We start from the raw sequence: 5803 nt of genomic DNA, 5'->3' as shown, positions 1-5803 counted from the left end.
GAACCCGTCCAGAAGACCTACACAATTTTTTTCTTTTAGATGATCAAATACTTATTTCACACAATAAAATGGAAATTAATTATTTAAAAATCATACATTGTATTTTTCTGGATTTTTGTTTTAGATTCCATCACTCACAGTTGAAGAGTACCTGTGATAAAAAATTAGTCATCTACAAGCTTTGCAAGTGGGAAAACCTGAAAAATCAACAGTGTATCAAATACTTGTTCTCCCCACTGTATGTCTGGGAGGAYTAAAAATTGAATTACTGGGGTTGGGATTTTAGAAAAGTACATATGCTTACGTACTCATACAGCTCTACACCCACAGAAGCTTTACGGGTGGAAAAAAGGTCTACAATTCAACAAGTACCAGATTTCCTGTTACCAAAATGCTCGCATCACTTTGAGCCTTCAGCGTCTAAATTTGATGTGACTTATAAATAAAATACTTATAAATAAAACCATTTATTACAGTCATTTACATAAAATCTTAAAATCCAGAGCAGTGTAAAGGAGATCTCAGTTCTGTCTCAAAAAGTTGTTTTCTTAGTTTGCTACAAGTCAGCTCAAAGCTTGACAAATCAACAAAAACAAATTCCAATTTCTGGTACAAGTACGACATTAAAAAAAGGAAGTATCAAAACGGAACTCCACCCTGTCAGGAAATGCCTGTTGACCAGTTATACTGAGTCTTGGTTTAGGACTAAGATGTGAATTGAGTTTAGGTTAGGTTTAGGGTCAGGGGGTCAGGGTTAGGCTATGGAAATGACCAGTAAATGAATGGAAGTCAATGCAAAGTCCCCATGAGGATAGAAGAACAAACATGTGTGTTTACTTGTTTCTGCTACAGAGTGAGGACCAAGATCTCTTTTTTAACCAACAAAATGAGGTCATTTTTAGGAAGAGAGAACATTTTCCTGATCCTCACTTTATTGCAGCTCTACTGCGCTTTAAGGGTCACCCCGAGGGGGAATAAACATTTCCATCTGTCTTTGACTCTGGTCTCAAAAGACCTTCCTCAAAAGAGACATTTTATTTACTTTAATAAACAAAATAATATTGTTCTTTATATTTTGGATTTATACTTTCTTTTAACTACAAGTTATTATCATTTTATAAATCAAAGTTACATAATGAAAAGAATGACAGTCTATCTTCTTGTGTGGGAACGTGCAACAACACGTTTCACATCATTAGATTAGGAAATCTGATGTGTTCAAATGTCAACAAAAACATTTCTTTTCCATCTCCTCACCTCTCAGCACGCCAAATTCACATACTTCATTCCTCTTTTTGGAGAGTGGGTGTGAATACAAATGGGACAGTAGCCCCACCCCCTCGACCCCCACCCCTCCACACACACACAGAGCAGGCAGCAACAGCAGCAGAGACGGCGTGACGTGTTGGGAGAGCGTAATGCCACTGAGCCTGGAGCTGCCTTTCAGAGCACACACACAACTGCTGGCTCTAGCTCCCCGTTGCTCCTGGTCAGCGTCCTCCTCCCCCCGCCGTTTACAGCCACAAAACAAGAGCACGAGGGGCCGATGAACGAGGAGGGTGAAGAGAGAGAAAGGATGGGACCAGACTGGAGCTAGCTTGTGGATGGAAGAACAGCAATAAGAAGAGAAGACGAGCAGAGAGATGCGACACTTATCATTTAGACACGAGGTGAATCTTCAAACTGCAGCTGCCTTTATCTACACACGACGACTGAGAAGACAACAAAAATGACTCAAGGTTGCAGCTAACTGTCAGCGACAGACTCTTCTTCTTTTACACAGAGGAAGCAGCAGCACGATGCTGTTACATAAAAAAGAAAAAAAATTTCAAGTCTCCAGGGACAATGCACCAAAACAGATGGAGGGATTGCAACACGAGCTTCAGTTGACACATGTTCAACCCGTGGATGTAGAAGCAACCACTGCCGGGAGCACTTCGTTACACTGAGATCACCAGAACGGTGATGAAAAACAACAATTCAAAGCAGCCGCAGGAGAACGGGAAGGTTTGGAGATGAAGGTGAATACATGAGGCTGCAGGACACAGACTGTAATTTATCACACACACAGCAAAGATGGCAACCAGCAAGAAGCAAGTTACTAGCTTAAAAACAGGTGAGCGTGTAATTTAAATACTTAAACCAGAGAAGCAAATCACCGTCACACAAAATAAACAACTATTGATGTACAAATCGAGTTATGGAGGGTGTGCCTGAATGAAGGAAGCTTCTGTTTTTTCAGCTGAAAAATCTCAGAAAATGGACTCTTCAGGTTTACAACCCTCTGTCTCATTTCATAGACAACTGTACAATTTAGTAAATAAAACAACAACAAAGACTCTACTACAGACTGCTGGTGGACAACAGTCAGTTTGTTCTCAAACGTAAAGTTCATATTGTTACTTTTAGCTTTCTGAAAGCAACACAGGAAGTTCCTGCTCCACAAACTGAAGCTGATCAGAGTCAGGTTTATGTAAGGAGAGTTTTTTTATGAATTTATTACATGAGGACGTTAAAAGAAAATGACAATTTGTTTTGTCCTGATATCTGACCATTAGGACATTAAAATGATAATATTCAAGTTCCATCCCTGTAATTAAATCTGCTATTTAAATAAATTGAAAAAATATATTCAAATCTGACTCTATAAAGTGCAAACAACATGTGAACACAACTTTAGGCTATTTTGTACAAAGACCATATTATACAGTTCAGAGGTTTGAAACCAAACGTTTCTGACACCTCAAAGTGCAGAAGCACACAGTTACTGTTTTTTAACAAGTCAAAACAGAAATATTTGCATCAGTTAATCAACAACATTCTCTGCTGTTTGGTATCACAACAAAACGCTGAATGAAAAAAAACCTTACATTAATAATGTTAAAAACAGAATAAGTGTGAATCACAACTAAGATACAATATAATGAAATGCTTTGCAGAGATGCTGCAAAGCATTTTTGCTTACATTACAAAACAATGAAGCATTGCCAAAGATGGCTCTATTTTGGAAATACTGTTTGCTTCACAATAACACTTCATAACACTTCATGCAGAATGTAGAATAAATGTTTACACATCAGCGTGAGGACACCTGCATTAAAATCAGCTAACTTAAATACGTTAATGCCTCAGTTAAACAGTTTAATGTGCTTCAGGATGTGGTAAACGGTACGAACAGCAAATGTAAAAACAGTATCAAGTTATAAAATGGAGAACCACAATAACCACTGCAACATTTTGGAGATGGGGGTTTTTGGCAGCTACCTACTTTGACTTGGTTGTGCTGGGACTAGTCCTGTCAGAGTTTAACCATTTCTACAAAATCAACCTGTTCAGAGAGTTACCGTACAAAAATAAAAATTATATATGTGTGATAACCTTTCTACACCAAAGCTTCTAAACATAATAACTTCTACCTTTTATCTCATTTTACAAATCTTCAATTCAAGAAACTGCCGGAAACAAATTCAGACCACCTCAGGCACACGGTTGTTGTGAAATATTAAAAAACAGGTTTGTGGGTTGCTTATCATTATTTTAAAAATGACTAGACYCAAAACCTCTTCTCAAAGTTTCCTACATATTCTTTTAATGCTCTAACAGAAAAGCTCTACGTTAATTTTATTATTTATAGTAATACTGGACATTAAAAAGACCTGGTAACTGTGTGATGTATGGTTACTTCAATGTACTTTATCTTAAATTTGTTTAACGAATTCATAAGACAATTTGGGGATGAGCTGTTTAAGGAGAAACACAATTCAAATTTGTTGGTAATTAATTTTAATTAATTAGTTACCATTTTAAAAATTTTCAAATTGTGTATGCAGGTAACCAGGTAACAAAATTTAATGTTTTTTTGTTATAATTGTTCCAGCAGGGAGGAGTGGGTCAAAGGTTTGTGTCAAAAACAGGACCATGGATGTAAAAGCATCATTTAATGATCCAGAAACAACTTGGTATGTGACTACCAGGTCCCAAATAAATAAATAAATAAATAAATAAACAAATAAATAAAATAAACAATGCAGTAATTGATAACATAACAAGGTAGTAGTAATTCCTATATATGTAAGTGCTGGGCATAGATAAAAAATTTTTTAATCATGCTTAATCTCAAGATTTTTTTGTGATTAATCTCACTATTTTTCTTTTTTATATACAAACAATCACTTTACTATGGCTGAATACGTAGGTTTGTATATTGCAATGCACTCCATGTGTAACACATTATGCACACAGTTTTTTCTTTTTTATCTTCTTATGGCTTATTTCAGGGCTATTCAACAATGGGTTTATTCATCTCTTAAGCTCAAACCCCCGGTTTTCTACTTTAATTTCTCTAAGTTCTTTTAGTTCAACATAGACACGTCTATCTGCAGAAACATCAGAATCTTTGCTACAAGCTGGTAAAAACCATTTCTACGCCCACTCAAGACAGCTAAAAATCTAAGCAGTTGAATATAAAAATATAAAACTGAAAATAAAATTGGTTTAAAATTTTGGCAAATCAGAGATGTCAAATATTATTTGGGTTAAATAGGAGGCATACTGTGTTATTTTTGTTTTGATACTGTTTAATTATGATTACTTTTATAGGGTTCTGTACTGTATGATGTATTCATAATTAAATACAGTAAAATAAACTATTTCAAAGGTAACAGATCTTTGTAATACTTGGGTTATTTACATAATGACTTTAATTGCTGGATGTTCGGCCCCTCAGCTGTTAATTTACAGTTACTGTGGCCCCCGGAGCAATTTAGTTGAATAGCCCTGGCTTATTTTATTTTATTTATTTATGTTTTGCTGACAACTGTGACCTTAGTATCTATCTTTCATTCCTCGTGTAGTACTGAAAAACCAGAAAAAAATAAAATAAAATTTAAATCCTTGAATTCTTGATTTAACCTCATTATTCTGCACAAAATTTAATTGACTGAAAGACGTTTGGAGCATTTTTAGGTCCTGTTTTATATTCAGAAAGGGGCAATGCATTAAAAAAAAACTTTTTAAACAAATAAAAGCAAAGCAAGCCGGTCTTACTTTTTCCCCAACACGCTTCTCCACCTCGTCTGCAGAACATCCCTCTGTTTACTCTGGTTTTAAACTGAAGTGATATTTCAACCTTGAACTGCTCCAGTGGTGACACGGTTTAAAGTTGCAACGCTTACAGAGAACTTTACTTCTTTCCAGTCCACCATCGGGAAAAGTTTTAAAATAAAAAATGCCCTGAATAATCCGGTGACTTCTGCCATGTTTCTGCCGCGGCTGCAGCTCGGTCAGGTTCATGAGAGCGGCTGGGAGTTGCCAAGCAACGGCTCGACAACAAAGGCTCTCATTGGATGAGACACGGGAGGAAAGCCATCTAAACCAATAGTGATCAAGATCCCGCCTCCTGGTCGTGACCACTGAGATTGTGTGTCTCTGTGTGTGTGTGTGTGTTAGCTGCCCAGTGAACAGAGTTCCYACGGAGAAATATTAATAAATAAATAACTGCGTTAAAAAAATTGCCGTTAAGCGTCAGCTGCATTAACGCGATAATGTATTAACGTGCCCTGCACTAATTAATATATAAATTAAGGCTGGGCGGTATGAATTCAAATTCATATCACGGTATAAATTGGATCCTTCACGGTAACGGTATATATCGCAGTAGAAAATTATCAAAAGCAAATTTAATGTAATTTTTAGAGCATTTATTTTGCAGAAAACTGTAATCATAATTAGCCAGTATTTTTGCTGTAGTGCAAATGAACATAACAGAAGTACAGAAGAATGTTTTATATATATATTGTAAAAC

The 5803-nt window shown here is 36.1% G+C and overlaps 2 protein-coding genes across 3 annotated transcripts in view; one reads left to right on the top strand and one right to left on the bottom strand.

Moving 5' to 3' along the window:
• cdc73 (cell division cycle 73, Paf1/RNA polymerase II complex component, homolog (S. cerevisiae)) overlaps positions 1 to 5803 on the bottom strand; it is a 57861-nt gene that overhangs the window by 22179 nt on the left and 29879 nt on the right. The window lies entirely within an intron of this gene.
• LOC106526970 (beta-1,3-galactosyltransferase 2) overlaps positions 1377 to 5803 on the top strand; it is an 8284-nt gene continuing 3857 nt past the window's right edge. Inside the window, exon 1 of one of the 2 annotated variants that reach the window (XM_014021714.1) lies at positions 1377 to 2021. The gene's annotated coding sequence lies outside the window, so the exon portion shown is untranslated. Of the gene's footprint in view, positions 2117 to 5803 lie in introns of both variants that reach the window. The other variant, XM_014021713.1, reaches the window with a different exon arrangement.

This window comes from Austrofundulus limnaeus, unplaced genomic scaffold (assembly GCF_001266775.1).
Source record: "Austrofundulus limnaeus strain Quisiro unplaced genomic scaffold, Austrofundulus_limnaeus-1.0 Scaffold302, whole genome shotgun sequence".
NCBI lineage: Eukaryota > Metazoa > Chordata > Actinopteri > Cyprinodontiformes > Rivulidae > Austrofundulus > Austrofundulus limnaeus.
The sequence above is the reverse complement of the archived record's forward strand: the minus strand, read 5'-3'. Positions and strand labels throughout refer to the sequence as shown.